The following is a 16,842-nucleotide window of genomic DNA, read 5'->3' on the forward strand; positions in this document are numbered from 1 at the left end:
TTCCTGCTGTGCCATTTCTTCCATTTTTCTGCTGTGAAACCCCATCACTACTTCTTAGTAAATCTGAAGACATGCAATTTCACTGTTTAGAGCCTGAAAAGTAGCCACAATACTTTACACGTTAAGTTAAAAGAGCAAAACATAGACTAACTGTTCATAAGTGTGATGCCCTGGGGAAGAAACTGTTTCTGTGCCTAGATGTTTTTGCATACAGTGCTGTCTAGAGGGGGGAGCTCAGAAGTCTGAACTGTGATGGATGACCAGAGAACAGACTCAATGATTACCCTATAGAACTGAATCAGCAGCTCCTGAGGCAGGTTGAACTTCCTGAGTTGACGCAGGAAGAAGATCCTATGCTGTGCCTTTTTGATGATGGTACTGATGTTGGTTGTCAACTTCAAGTCTCGAGAAATTGTGGAGCCCAGGAACTTCTAGGACTCCATGACTGAAATAGTGCTGCTGAGTACAATGAGCAGATATTGGGTGGGGGAGCTCCTCCTAAAATCCACTATCATTTCCACTGTTTTCAACGTGTTCAGCTCCAGCTTGTTACGACCACACCACAGGGCCAGCTGTTCGTTTTTAGGCCGACTCGTCACCATCTTGGATGAGGCCGATGACTGTTGTGTCGTCTGCAAACTTCAGGATTTTTACAGAGGTGTTTTCTGAGATGCAGTCATTGGTATAGAGGGAGAACAACAGCAGGGAGAGCACACATCCCTGAAGGGCACCTGTGCAGATAGTTGGATGTGGTTTTCCTCCAGATGTTGCAGGATGTAATGCAGTGCCATATTGACTGCATCATCCACTGACCTATTTGCTCAGTAGGCATCCTGCAGGGGATCCAGCTGGAGGTCTGTGATGGCCTTCAGGTGGGCCAACACTGGTCTCTCAAAACACTTCATGAGAGACAGATGTCAGGGCAACAGGTCTGTAGTCATTCATTTCCCTGATGGAGGGTTTCTTGGGAACTGGAATGATGGTGGAACATTTAAAACAGGAGGGAACTATACATAGCTCCAGTGATCTATTGGAGATCTGCATGAAAATGGGAGCCAACTGGTCAGCACAGACTTTCAGACAGGAGGGGGTCACGTTGTCTGGGCTTGGTGCCTTATTGATCTCTTGTTTTTAAAAAAAAAGGCAACACACATCTCTTTCACAGATTTTAAAAGGCAACACACATCTCTTTCACAGACCCTCAGAGATGGTGGGCTAAGGGGGGAGAGGTGGTCCTGGGGGAAGCAGCTACAGGTTGTGGGTCCAAGGTGAGGTGAGATAGGGGGGTAGAGTTCTGCCTCTCAAACCTACAGTAAAACACATTCAGCTCATCAGCCAATTGATAGCTCTTCACAGCAGGAGGGTCTCCTGTACCCAATGATGCTCCATAGACTCCTCCACACTGATGATGGATCATTGGCCAGACACTGATTTTTCAGCCTTTTGGAGTAGCCCAATATTTGATATATTTAGCAGTCTGAGGATAAGACTTATCAGTGTTTGTTTGATGAGCATGAGACCTTTCTTTCATTAAATGAATCAAGTGGATTCACAGAAATGAAATTTCATATTGATTTTCTCATCTGAATACATGAGACTACTACAAAACATATTGTCTCTTTAAGGGTCTGGGTTATCCTGGTCAGCTAATGGTCTGAAAACATACATACCATGACATTATAGGTTGAATTTTGTCCAGGAACAGATGTCATCCCATATTTTATGTCACTTTTTACCTACTATTTACTGCCAACCTACCTCTTAATGTGCTTCTCTTATAGAGCATCATAGACGTGACAGCTGTCTTATCAGGACATTTCTTGAGGAGCATCCATCTGCTGTCATCAGTGCAGCCTGTTGTTAACTGAGATACAGGTCTACAGGTGTGTTTTTAATAATAGCTCATTCAGACTTTTAGTCTGATTTCCTCTTGGTTATAATAATTTACTGGAAGTCATTATTCTGATCTCATGTGCAGTGCATCACAGCATGAAATTAATTGCTGAGGTAAACTGCTCGCCTGGCTCTGTGTTAAAAAAAAACACCTACCACCAAATCTAAACCTCAATAATTAAAACCTTTTAATTAATTTAATTTGAACAAAACATGTAAAAATGACAAGTCATATGTGGGCATTTGCTTAAATGACAGAAGCTGTGGTTTTCTCTTCTGGCCACACAAAATCTCAACATTCACATGACTTTTTGTTTTTATCTATAGTTTGGTTGGTCTCTATCAACTCCTGAAAAAACATATCTGGGTCTTGAGCTTGTTAGATGCATAACTTTCTCTGTCACGCTTTTAATTCAGCTCCCTCCTATTTTATGCTGGAAAGGTAACATTTAGTTAGGCTACCCTCAAAGGACAAACAGTATTTGACAGAGTGAAAAGTAACAAATCAGTCTTTCTCTCTTCTGTTTTTCTTGTTTCAGCCATAAAGTTTCTGTGGCTGTGTTGGCTCAGGAACCTGGGTGGTGACGTGTAATGAAATTTCTATAATGAAAATGGAGAGCTGGGATAATCACACTTTGGGTCACATAAAGACCAAATTAGAGCCTGAGTGCTCTCAGTGTGCTTGACTGCTGGCCATCAGCAGAGTGAAGTACCCTCATTATTTTTTGTGTCCCATCTGTATATCTAGCCTCAAAATTCACTCTCCTTTTAGATGTGATTCTGAGCATGCTAAAATGTGTTACTGATGTATGTATGCATGTAAGCTCTGACTCCTACCATTTGGCTTTATGATATGCATTACAGGAAAAAATATACTTTTGCTCTAGAAGATTATTTAAAGTTTGTTGCCAGTATTGGTGCATTATTATTTGTATGTTTTAATTTCAGGTAAAGAAATACATATCCCTTTGAACGAGTCTTGCTGTAAGTAATGTTTAAGTAATTCATAAGTAAAAAATTGTGCACTCAGGGGTTTTACTTGACCACTAGCTTAATTTGGCTAACAGTAGCCAACTTTAGATGGATATTGTGCTCACAGCTGAGTTAGTTTACGGACAACATGGCTTTTGCCTTTTTCATTTGTAAGGTATTGTGTACAGTGATAAGCATACAATTTACTGTATTCTACAGAGTTAGCAGTAAGTTAACTTTTATCTGTGCTCTGTTAGCAGGTCGCAGTGTACACACAGTGACAGAACAGCATTAAAATGTTATGCTGCTAGTTATACATTTAATACTTATCAACATTTTCTTACTCTGTTTATCTCTAAAGACATTGCACAACTGTACACAATCACTTACAATTATCATTTTTATTTGAGTTACATCATTAAAGACAGTCTTAGAGTGACCAGTTACTGTCTGACTGTCACTCTGAATGTGCTTCTTGGGCAAGATGTTTGAAGGAGCTTGTTCAGGGCACGACGGATGCTGGTCAGAAAGATACTGTTTCCTTGGTCAGTGAAGTGCACTCCATCCGGGAGGAATAGTTCCCTTTTGAAAAACCTCAGGAGGGGATGTTCGATCACTTCACCGCCAAAACAGCCAACAGCCCTTCTCATCAGTGCGTTGACCAGCTTCCTGTCGTTGTTGATCTTCTGTGGAAGCCCATATCTCCACTTTTGCCTCTCATTAATGGAGGAAAACAAAACTGTCATTGCCGGAAATTCCCTGTGAAGCTGCATTAATTCTTTCTGCATCTGAGATGCAAGTTTTCTGGGGGGAGTCAGGCCCAGATCATTGCCACCGGCATGGATGACCAAAATATCAGGGGGACTCTGTTTGGCAAGCTCTTCAAAGAAACGGGGAAGAACCCCGCTCCAACGCATGCCCCCTTTGCCAAAGCACTGAACTGTGGCATTCAGTCCAAAGTTTTGTCCATACAGCTCATGTGCAGCTTTCTCCCCCCGACGAATATAACTGGAACCAATGACCCATATCTTTTTGGCTGCCGCCATCGTGTCCACCTCCCTCATCTTCTTTCTGAACATGCCGTCTGAGGGTGTGGTGTCACTCTGCGAAAAGTGCATATTAGCACTTTATCTTTCTCCTCTGCTTTTGTGTCCATCCTCATCCTTTTCCTTTCAGGGGAGGAAAACTCTGGAAGTCCCTCGTTGTCCCTTGCCACTTCACTATAAGGCCTTTTCAGCTGAGGTCTTCTGCTACTGATCCTCCTCCTCTTTCTTTCTGGGGAGGCACATCCCAGACCTTTGCTGTGTGGTCGAAAGATTTCAGCGTAAGCCCTCTTCCTGTTCTCCCGAGGCCAGAAGTTGGCTTTTTGTGTTGTCTTCACAACTACCATGGAGGAGAGCAGACTTTCTGCCATGACCTTGTCCAGTTTGTTGGTGGAAACTTGGTTAGGCTAGATTAGATTAGATTAGATTCAACTTTATTGTCATTACACATGTACAAGTACAAGGCAAGAAAATACAGTTTAGCATCTAACCAGAAGTGCAATAACAGCAGTGCAGAGTGCACAGTAGTACAGTCAGAAAATAATTTACCAATACATATGTATAATTGATATTTACAGTAAGATATATTGGGTAAAGTACAGTATACAACAGACTATGGATTCAGATTACAAGTAATGGATAAGGTACACTAAGCATATAGAACACTAGTACAATGGGATGAAATGAAATGAGATGAAATAGTGCAGAATAAGAAGATAACAGTAAGTTACATGGGATAACAGTTCAATGGTTACTTACTGAAAGTCAGCGAAGTTTTCCAGTCCTTTTCAGAACAACAAATAGAACTTAGTTCTTGGGTTTTCACTCAGTAGCAAAAATCGACTGACCGATACCGTAGAATTTGGTCTTTCACAAGTAAACTTGTTTCAGGTCTGTACTCACGAGCAGAAGTTAAGTAAATGATACTGTAAACCCTGTTCCATAAACTGTTGGCTCAGGTAAGCCAACAGTTGGTAAACCAACAGTTGGCCCTTTATCTGTCAGTTAGTGACCCCAGAGCAGAGGTCAGCATGATGATGGAACCTTTGGAATGATAATTTAAATAATAACAAATGTTAAACTGGGTTTTGCTAGTTTGTGTGTTTTAGCAACATGGTTATTTAAGTTTATTGCACAAACAAGACAGGGACCATAATCTATTTAAGCAAACTGCACAAACAAGACAGGGACCATAATCTAAAATTAAACAGCAGTACATCACAAACACACACCAAATCAGTAGTGTATGTTAGGCAGTTGTGCTGCTGTTACAGTTTTAGCACTTAACAAACATGATCTGTGCATAGGTCCCTGGTGAGTCAAGATGTTTTAGGATGTAATGCAGTGCCATACAGTTTTAGCACTTAACATCTATCCATCATTCTCATTTGTCAAGCAAAAAAGCTCAGAGCTACACTTGGTTTGTGTGCGACCAATTCAAAATCTATCTGATCCAATGAATAAACTCATACATGGCTGTTGTTGAAAAAATGTAGATTTTTTTAAGATGCAGAATTCATATTTTGGAGATACATTCTCTTTCATGGAATGGCAACACATTTCTTGCTCAGTGACTACAAGGTAGTATTCAATTTTGCAACAAAAATCCTGTGAGTTGTGAGTTTGGATAATACAATGCATAATATAATGTATTTTGTACTACATCAAAAGGAAAAATGAGACACAAAAGTTACAGCAAAATTATATTTAGTAACAACAAAAGAAATAATCACACAGTTACAGTACAACAGATGTGCTCTCAGAGCCAAAATAGCCAAGAGGCATATCATGGAGCTGCCCTGATCATAATCATGTGTCCTCCAAACTTTTAATACAGCAAAATCCACTGTCATCATGTGAGTTTTTATGTTAGAGCCTTTAATGACAAGCTGAGACTTCCCCTCCAGCCTGTATGCTATCATTTTTACCATTTTGCCAGCACTCCTCATGAACCTCACATCAACCGAATTCCCTCTCATAGCACAATATAGAGAAGGAGAAAATTGCAATAGAAGCAGCAGGCCCATTAAATTCTCATTGATTTTTCTAAAACCAAGGCAGTCCATATGGGAGTTTGATATTAATGTTTTAGTATGTCACATCTTATTTTACCTGAAATTTCTGAAGCGGCTGTAAAAAAAAAAAAGCCCAAATGTTTTTTTTTTCAATGTAATCATGACCAGATTCGACCTTCTGTTGCTCATGAGACATGTCAGATACACATGAATGGGCAAGCACTTTGAATCGTGCTTCCAGAACGAGGAAACTGCTCTCCTCCATATTTCGAAGAGTATCGCTTGATGGTTACAGCACTGGATGTCAAAATGAGTGAAGATGTCACACTTTGAGATCACCCAAGTACATATGCCTGATTTTCTTTTATCAGGCAATTGAACATCTGCCATATGAATATTAATGAAAGCCCAAATGAGTTGTATAGTAAAAGCACTGTCACCTGTGTAATTCACAGCACTGTTTCTATTACTTCTGGGGGGTATGAAATTGACTCTAAATTGCTGGCTTATAAGAACAAAATAAGTCATCATTTTATACTCAGGCTGCATAATGTCTTAACACTGGGAAAATGATACAGTAGAATTAAAAAAATGACAGGGAAGGCATAAAAATTTTTTTATAATGTAATGGTTATAAATGATACTCTGACCTTGAGCATAGAAGTGGAGGGGACTGATAACCTCAAGGAATTTCCATATGAATGAATAAATATCCAACATCTGTTTCATCCTAGGAACACAAGGCAGAACTTTATACAACAACAATAAACATGTATAATGAGCTTCATCATTTCATGAAAGCCAAAAGAAAGGATGCTGCCCCTGCACTGCACACTCCTAAATAAAGGTGTCTGAGCTACATCTGTACAAATTAGGAGGTGAAAATGAACTTGGTTTAGAAGGATAGTGTCAGCGGATTAACACTAGAAGAAACAGGTGTGACTGTTAAGTTGCAAAGTATGTTCTTCCAAAATTCAGCAGTTTATAAGCAGCTCTTGTAATCCCCATTCTACTCACAACTTGGATGAGGGGGGCAATTCTACAAAGCTGTTCTTATTTGTATTAGCCCAACATCTTATTACAGTATATAGTTTTTTTTCCCTAAAAATCTTCCATTCGTCCTTTTCTGTGTTTGTGAATGAGCTTTGTGGTAAATAAAGATTATCAGTAATAGCCATGTGAGAAGCCTTCAAGCTCCTTTATATACAATGATGTTCTCTTTCCCAATAGTGGAGATATGAGTGGGATGGAGCTTAGTTAAACTATGCATAATATTGTTCATTAAGCCCTTTCTGAATCATTATCTACACACTCAAACCATTTAAGCATTAGAGGGAATAAGTCAATAAACCACCAAGCCCTCAGTAAAGACAGCAAAGAGAAACTGAATGATGAAAACAAACACATAAATTGACTAAGGTGCCAAGAAAGACAGACAAGTAATCACTTTTCCTCTTATATTTACTTTAAGCCAGTAGTTGTCAGCTTCATTTTCCAGGGATTCTGGAAAAAATATTCTATACAGGGGTAACACAGTGTCACATAAACTAGACCCTGAGAGAAGCGTAAGTGATGCTTTCAGTCTCCTGGACACACTTAATGCTTCAACAACACAAACCACATTGTGGCTGGCAGCATAACATCTCATTATTCTTGCTGTGGGTTCCCTCTTGATATTTTATCAACTAATAAATGACAAGTAGACAGACAGTCAGACATGAAATCATGTTAAAAAAACAAGTTTCTCCCAAGAGGCATTTAAACAAAATTAAATAAACCTTGGGTGTGAGATGTGTCAGTGAGAAACAGTAAGACTATATTTAATATGTGGTGCAGACAAGGCTTCACAGCCAGTTAGCGAGGAAAAGTAGCATGGGGATGATATCAAGGCCTTGTAGAGCAGCTCTTATTGTGACAATGAAGCCTATAAATCTTCAGCAACATGATCATCTTTAGATGTGTCACAGTCATGCAAATCATTCTTTTTAATCACTAGAATATTTTTTCTGTGATCTGTATTTTGCATAATGGGATTTTAGGCAGAGAGTGCAAATATAACGCATTCATTTACACATTCACACATATACATTAAGATGAGTTTACCTGACCTCTTAATGTTTTTGGGCTCTGTAGCCTGAAGTTATCCATCCCTCCATCTATTATCTATACCATTTATCCTAACAAGGGTTGCAGGGGGGGGTGCTGGACCCAATCCCAGCTGACACTGTACAGGTCGCCAGTCTATCACAGGGCTGACACTTAGAGACAGACAATCACACACACCCACACTTACTCCTGTGGGCAATTTAGGGTCACCAGTCAGTCCAAGCAGCATGTTTTTGGGCTGAACCTTCTTGCTGAGGCAACAGCGCTAATCACTGCACCACCATGCCACCCAAATTAAGTCATTATAAAATGAAATTTTATGGAGTTAATTCCTCTAATCCACCTATGAGAAAGTAAATAAGCTCATCCCTGGCAACCATACAGTTATTGGTAATGGCAACAATAAAGGCCCTGTTTCCATGGATGCACACTTAAATCATGGTCAGATATGGTGGCATAGAAAGACAAAGAGAACAAAGACAAGGAGTGACACAGAAAGAAAGTGAGAGAGTAATAACATTTCTTTTTTAATCTCTGACAATTTCATCTCATAATATATGCTTTACAACAAGAAAGAATATCAGTTTGATGCAAAATTAAATTGAGACTAAATATAATAGAGGGAGTGATACTGAGACAGAAGGGAGATTGTTAATATGAAGAGGACAGAGAATGGAAGAAATTGAAACCTGCAAAGAGAGAAAATAATGCCAGAAATCCACAGTTAGCTCACATACTTGCCATCACATTGTTGCAGAAAGACACTGCTGCACTCTCTACACTCCACACTCTTCGTATTCCAGTGTAAATTTACTCAGTTTATAAACCATAAAGCATTGCAGCTGTATTCACCTGTGCACTTAATTGTGTGTATATCTGTGTCCATGCACACTCATATAAATTATGTGCACTTGCATGGTCACTGGTGCATTATGGGCTTGAATTAGAGGCACTTCATCTTGGACTATAGATGTGTTGTAAGCCAATTACCCCAGTTTATATGAAAACAGATTGTTTTCAAAATGCAAGGATGCATGACAGCTCAATATTAATTGACCACTTCCTTGTTACAAGTGTGTTACACTGTATGCCAGTGAGAGAGTGGGTGACTGGGTGACTGAGGGAGTAATTATATAAAAAGTACAATATGTGAGGCAAAGATGGATAAAGGCTACAAGAAATAAACAGGAAAAAAAGGAAGTTAAGCTGTTTTCAGTTCATCAAGTAAAAGTAACTCTTCACTTCAGGCTGTTTATCTAACTTCTCGGCCTTGTGCTCACCCCTGTCAGAGCAGAAATCTTGTCCTTGCCAGGTCAGAGCCAAACAAGAAGAGCTGCAGGGCTAACTGAATGAATTTGAGGATGTTTTGACCTTTTCTGGATTATTGTACATTTGAAATCTGAACAGATGAATGCGTAATACTCCAACAGTCCAGCAGTTTTTATATTGGTGTTTATGGTGAAATACATTGCCTCCATCACTCCATTTTAGAACAATTCATAAGAGCAAATTGGATGTTCAACATTAATTTATCTGTTCCTTTCTAAACAGTTACAAAATGCTTTGGTAAAATATATATTTTGTTATGTGACAACGCAATTTTTGAAGCTAAAGCATAAAATAACTTGGTTAGGCTTAGGAAAGCATTGGGATTTTGGTTAAAATAAGTAGACCTGCTTAAAGAAGTTAAGGTTTGGAGATCTTTGTCATCAGTGATAGGTAATAAGAAAGAACAGTGGCCACACATGTTAAAGTTTCTTTTTGGACACTAGAGGGTCTAGTGAAATTCAAACCTAACTGACACAGCTGCTCCTAACAGGTCTTTGCCCCTCCCATCCCACCCACTTTCCTTGCTACTACATAAACTACGGATGCCCGGTTGTGACAAACTGTATAAAATTCAGCCTCCAGTCTGAAGCTAGCTTTAGCTGAAAAACATGCAAATTTGCCACTAGAACACATTGGTTACTGCTAATGTTGGCCTCCCATCACAGACATGTTTTTAACATGCACCTTTTAATTAACCACTGAGTTTTTTTTATCTTATTCAGGTATTTTATTTGCCTAACTCTAATCTTACATTTAATATAGTTTGTTAGCACCGGCCATAACCTTTTTTGAATTCTTACCTCAACTACCAAAAAGAAAAAGAAAGATGTTTTTAAAAATTGACACTTGACTTGAAAAAAAAACCTTTGGCACTAGATGTAATTTAGTGTTTTACAAAACTGTCAGTCACAGTCTCTACATTCTCCTTTCCCCTGTCCCAGTTCAGGTGTTACCACTACTGTAAATCACTGAACTTGTGGTAAAGCTTTACAACAGGGCTTCCAAGGTTAATGGCAAACGTTATCTCTCTCTCTATTCACACAACACAAAGGACCCATCTCTCATGTACACACAAACATTTTCAATAAGATCCGTGTCATGTCCTGGCCAGTTTCTCTTTTTCACACGCCAATATTGCTAATAAACCTTTCAAGCTTCAAGAACATAAATCACTGACTGTCTCACACAGTGATCTGTTTCTGATGCTGCGTTGTCACTGGACACCTTCTTTGCTGTTTTGTCTTGATATACAGAATAAGAAAAGCTATAAAATGTGTTTATTGTGTTAGCACCATGTCTGAAATCCATGAAGGCTATCATGGTGGAGTTAAGTAAAAAAAAAAAAAAGAAAACTTGATTCACTGGGGAGTGTTTTTAAAGACAGCAATGAGAACCAGTAGAGTGGCATAAGATGTAGTTGTGACCAAAAAATGACTTAACTGCCTATTATGGAAGATGAGAAGTGACTTGAGAAGTGATCTCTCTAACTGGAGAGGGAAGGTCATTCAACCCTTAAGGAGCCATGAGTTGAAACTGATTAGAGTAATAACCAAGATTAAGGGATATTCATAACATTGCAGGGAAATCAAAGTCTGTCACCCTCTTGTTTTTGACTTTGGCAGCTTGCTTTGACCATTGCTGGCCCTCAAAAATAAGCAGCGATAGTGCAGCAGTGATGGCAAGAGTAGATGAATTTTGGTGCTGATGGATAATCAGTCATGCACATGTCTGAGATGGGAGCAGGTTCCACTGCAGTAATCATGAGGCAGTGACAGGAAGGAAGGAGGAGGGAAAACACCAGGGTAGCAGATCCCTACCACAGGCACAGGAGCAAGACCACAGACAGGGAACATTGAGGGGTAAGGAGTTAGTAGCGCAGAAGATCTTAATTTAAATGTCAAACTTCAAAGCTCAACACTGTCTCAGACACGATATAAAATAAAATAGATCTTCTTACTTGTGCAAAGTTTGAGCATTGCATGAGTCCCCAAATGAATTGCAGGCAACCGAACAGTATCACAGGAGCAAACCACTTAATAAAGCTGTGCTTTTATCAGATATGAAGTGGGTGTGTGTTATTCTGTGAACAGGTGATGGATTTGTTTTGCTTGCTGAACAGTTTGATTATAGCTTATATCAGTTATAGACATTCAGGAAGCAATGTGTACCCTGCAGCTATTAATTACTTCAGAGAGACTGGTGACTTTGCACTCAGGTAGGAATTAGAGTGACATATGCAATAAATATGAGGTAGCAACCTTGAAATGTAAAATTGATGAGGTTCTTGTGTGAAAGGTGCCCAAGTTCAAAAGGTCCTACATACAGTTTTACATATATTTGTCTCAAGGCAGCTCCCTAGTCTTGAATTAATTATATAATAAAACCTGAAAATGTCCAAAATATCAGAGCAGAAACTGATGTGAAAGAGGGCATCTGGTGGCCAAGAGTAACAGTTCCGTAGAAAAGCGATTATCAGTTTATCCCACATTTGCCTGCCCTAAAGAAGAATATTAGATGACAAAGGAGTACAGTTTGTGTCTTTTCACTTGAACTCTCAGCTGTCAAAAAGAGGTAAGATTTTTCCTAACTCCTCCTGCTTCTGCCTGTTTCCCTGTCTCTCACTCAACCAAACTGTTTTTATTCCAAGGTCTTTTCTTTTCAGGTGACTGTTGAATAAAACATGACACTCACATCAGCTGTGTTCCCACTGATACATTTTGCTGTACAGTATACTGGTGCTGAAGCACATTCAGATTTGGCCTTGTGCAGCTCAGTAGGTTACCACCATCTGAAGAACTTGCTTATGGAAAAAAAATAAATAATGAGTGCTTCAAAGAGAAACTATGTAGATTTCCAATAAACCAAAGCATATAAGGACCACAATTAATACAGTAGCAAATTTGGGCAAACTGTTTGTTCCTGAATTTGGCTTGTTTGTATAAGTGGTGTTTTAAAAATGAAGTGTGCATTCACGTAACATTCCAAAAGATGGTGATTGTATGAAAACACATTGAGACAGGAGGTGGGCTGAAACTGTCAGTAGAAATGTATACAGTACAAGCAAGTGTTATTTTTCTTCTGAATTCTGTGTTGCTGTTAGTACCCATGGCAAAACAGCATTTTAATGTGAATAATTTATCATACAACTGATGCCATTCAAAAATAGTTTGCAGTTTTAAATTGCTGCCATGGTAAAATGAGTATTTTAGATAGATAAACATGAAGCAGTGCTGCTTAAATGTTCATGGTCTTCAGGACTTTTTAAGCTGAAGGAAACATTTTCCCTATGCTGCTAGTACCAGTACTGTATGCATCAGCAAATGCATGCTGGTCTTTCATCTCAGCAGACTGCTTATTAAAGTGAACCTGAGAACTTATTAAGAACCAGATTGCAGCAAGAAAACATTTTGCAGCAGCATGGTTCCCCAGTGACCATGACCAAGCAGGACATTTCACTGGAGTCGATGGGAGAAGCAGCACTGGCCTTTTAGCTGGTCACTGGCTGGGAGGGGAGTTGTTCAGACCAGACGCGAATTACCACTGTTTACAGACATTTTTGGTGCACAAAGGATGAATCCTCACGACTTTGGTTATCTATTGACTTTCCACTAGTGCAACCAGCAGCTCAAATTTGATCATTATTATTATGTAGATTATTATTACATGTCCTATAAACATCTCTACATGTAATGGAAGGTGCTTAGGTGAACTCCCCTTCTTGTTTGTTTGTTTGTTTGTTTTTTGTTTCTAGCACCACCATAAAAGTGTTATAATTGCTTAGCTGACTTTTATAGTGTCTCCATCAGGCAAATTGTCCACTCACTGGAAAAATAATGCCTCAACTGTATTTGGTATTTATTGATAATTAACTGTTAAACTAAGATGGTATAAACATTATATCTGCTTACAACAGCATTTTAGCAGTGTCACTGTGAGCAGGTTAGTATGCAGACATTAGCATTTAATTCAAAGCACAGCCTCACAGCACAGCTTAGACTGGTTTATTAGCCAGTGTAAAAATAAACACAACACAACAGCAGTCCAATACTATATGTCAGTGTCTCTGGATACAATAAAACAATGCCAACTCAAACAACAATAGGAAAAGCACAAAAAATATTGACATTTTGTGCTAAAATTTTTATTTTTCTGTCATCACTTATAGATATAGTGAAGCTCTTATTTTTGAATAAGAATGCCAGTGCCATAACTTTGTGTATGTGATACAGCTGCCATCCATCAGTGGAAAACAAATGTTAGTTCCCATTAATCTGAGAATAATGTAATACTGAAACTATCTGCTTCTCTCTGCCAGAATGTGTGATCCTATTTTGCTTGTTATGTTTCTCCACTGTACGGTCACTAATGGCCGCTCTTAATGCTTTTCCTCTTACTAGTGGAATTGTTTTCCACACATAGGGAAACAGGATAGACCTGGTACCTTATGTGGCTGCATTTCTTCTAATGAGAAACTATTTAGCCATTGCGTCAACTAGAGCAGAACAGAGTCAATTTAAAAAACAAAACAAAACAAAAGATCATTTTGCACTTTTTGGGTTGAATGCCAAATTTTTGTATTTCAGGGCTGATAGTAGATGCTGAAGGAGTTGAAATAGTAAGAGCAGCATGTTTTTGTGCATGTGTGTAAGGAGATGCATGGTCATTTTTGCATATGTGGTTGTAAGAAAGATACCAAAAAAAAAAACACAAAAAAAAACAAACAAACAACAGACCGAGGCTAATAATGAAGGGCTAAATGTGTCCTTGCCTGGATGTCAATATACCACTGTGACACCAGTGTCATCCAGTCTCCCATTGGCAACTGTTGCTCACCAAGCAAAGGGGATTCTGAGCAGCTGTGACAGGCCATTTATAGAACACCAGAAGGCTTTCGGCTAATGAATAGTACAAGGTTATTGTCACCAGAAACATTCTATTCCAAATTATACATGCTTGTTTAATTTAAAGAACAAATAAGCACAGCACTGTAGGATGTAGGACATTATCCAACCCTGTTCAGTGTGTGTAATTGTTATATAGTACAGTACTTTATCAGTTTTTGCAGGAATGTTTTGCTCAGTAATGAAGCAAACAAAGTTTCTCCAGCAGACATGTTGGTAAATGTCTCCAGATAGTGTTCATGGTGGCTATAAGATGGAGTTCCAAGATATGATGCAATTTTGCTGTGCCACCAGCTGCAACTAAATGATTACTGATCACTTCTTCTGCCCGGAGACCTTCATAAGATGAGAAAGCTCAAGGGAAGAATGAGAAGGAAAACACATGGAGGTTTATTCAACATATCAGCATTCAGGTAATCCAACTGGCAGTGGAATAAGAAGATTAGCGATACACCCTGTTGAGTTTGAACTCATAAGAACTATTGCTGAGGACTCTGTGCTGAGTTCAGCTGAGAACCTGGACAGGTTCTGTCCTGGCATCTAGATCAGGGACTGAATACTGCAGGATGGAAGAGTGGAAGCAGGGGAATGTTAAATGAGAGACAAAGGAAAGCTCAATTTGACATATGAGCATGCAAACATCTTGTACATTCTTAAACAGGCGCCTCTGAGGGCACAGAATTGTATGTGAGCTGTAAAAGTTGAAGACTGTGAGGCCACAGGGTGCAGAGAGAAGTAACATGTTTTTCATACTGATTAGTAGAGGAGGAGTTACTTTTCAAAAAAACATAGTAAGGAGCATTAAAAATTCATAGACAGGAAATCATCTGTAAATCACTGTTATGATTCATGCATACTTGATGAAGCCTCAGAGGAAGTAAAAACCGTAGGCTGGAGTGTTAGAGCCAATGTGTCTTCTGCTTCATAGTATACAATAATGAACATGGGTGCTCTCAGCAGTGAACACCCTACTGACCAGCCAGAAGGCATCATCTTTCACCCATTCTTTACAAAGCCCCCCAGATTGATGAGAAATATACAGGCCTAAATGGAAATGACTAAATAAATAAACCCATGTTTATCTATTAGCATCCTTCCTTTTGCTAAACAAATGGTCTGCTACAGATAACAAAGCCCTCTCCATTAGCAGATGGACCGAGGCAAGCAAATTAAGAGCAATTTATTCAGTACATGTTAGATGTCTCATAGCCTATTACTCTGCAGTAACCTTCTTAAAGGTTAAGCACAGTGGAAATGGTCTTTCCTCCAAACACTATTGTAAGGAATATCATTACAGCAGAGCAACAACAGGGAATCTGATGTGTGGAACTGCATCTCATTACCACTGATATAGTAGTAACCAAGGCAACAAGTAGACAGGCTGTTCCCAACAATTAAAGCACAATTAATCAGTAACAATAACAATTTTTCTCGCATATTGTGTGTATGAGTACTGTACCGTAGTTGTATAAACTATGGTTCAAAAAGTTGGAAAAATACTGTCATTAGAATTGTATAAACATCATCATCAGATATTGTGAGCAAACATTGCTATTCATGAAGATCAGATTTCCTGCCAATTGATCTTCCAGCGTAGGAGGCATGTCTTGTTAAGATTTTCTTATTTGACCTTCCATTTGATTGTAGCAGCTGAAATGCTCCAAGTTTGTAAATCACCAGCAATATGTTTAATTCCCCAAGAGACATAAAAAGGGTCAAGTCAGGCCACTAGATGATAAGAGTTAGTTTCCATGAGCTCGACTGTACCAATGTCAGTTTCTCCAGCACATTCTTAGCTTCAGACTTGAAAGCTGTCTAGTATGAGTGCAGCCCCTTATTTAGGCCCTGTTTGCAGTAAAGTGCTGGGCTGTTTGCTTGCTTTCCTGTTTACAGTGACATGAGGCAGCACTAATTAGTGTCAGTTTCACCTGTACTGATCACACTGGGTGGGTAGAAGTGCCTGAGCTGTGATGTAAGCTGACTACACCGAAGAAAGCAGTGTTCTTTATCCACCATGTGTTTTTTTAAGATAAAGAATAACACTAAATGAGTAGCCATGATAAAGTGAAGAAGGAATAAAATACTGCTGAGCGCTAATTCATTCATATTGTCTCACAGTCTCATGCCTAAAATCCAGCAAAACACTGACACAAGCAGCCAGATTCACCTCACTGTGAACTCATCTCTCGGTGGCATTGCTCCTTTCTTTGCATAACTCTGTGATCCCCACACCCCACATGAGATGTTCTTGAATGTTGAGTCAATATCAGCGTCAGATTGGCTCAGATCAGTCTGAAAATGTACCATGGAGATTATGTTTGAATCTATATACCTCCATGCAATAACCACACAATATTTGCTTGCCATTTGATTCAGACCTGATCTCTGGTTTGGATGTCTTAGTTCATTGTTAGGGTGGCTAAACTTGGTGTAAATTGCTCCTATACTCTTTAACAATCCTTTGTAATATTTGAAAAGCATCTTATTTAACAGATGTTATACTTGAGACACTCAGACAGTAGTGTTGGTGTCATTTTCACAGAGTAGAAGACAACAGCAGCATCAGCGTCCTCAAAGTGTCCC

General features: G+C 39.1%; 1 long non-coding RNA gene across 1 annotated transcript; it reads right to left on the reverse strand.

The window, feature by feature from the left end:
• Window positions 1-3,973: 3,973 nt before the first annotated feature.
• Window positions 3,974-5,021, reverse strand: LOC109961411 (uncharacterized). The gene is made up of 2 exons (XR_002275129.1): window positions 4,668-5,021; window positions 3,974-4,315 (listed from the first exon to the last, which is right to left on the reverse strand). It is a non-coding gene; the product is annotated as an uncharacterized LOC109961411 (long non-coding RNA).
• Window positions 5,022-16,842: the final 11,821 nt, after the last annotated feature.

The sequence above is a fragment of the Monopterus albus genome, unplaced genomic scaffold, assembly GCF_001952655.1.
Source record: "Monopterus albus unplaced genomic scaffold, M_albus_1.0 scaffold3.1, whole genome shotgun sequence".
In the NCBI taxonomy this organism is placed as follows: domain Eukaryota; kingdom Metazoa; phylum Chordata; class Actinopteri; order Synbranchiformes; family Synbranchidae; genus Monopterus; species Monopterus albus.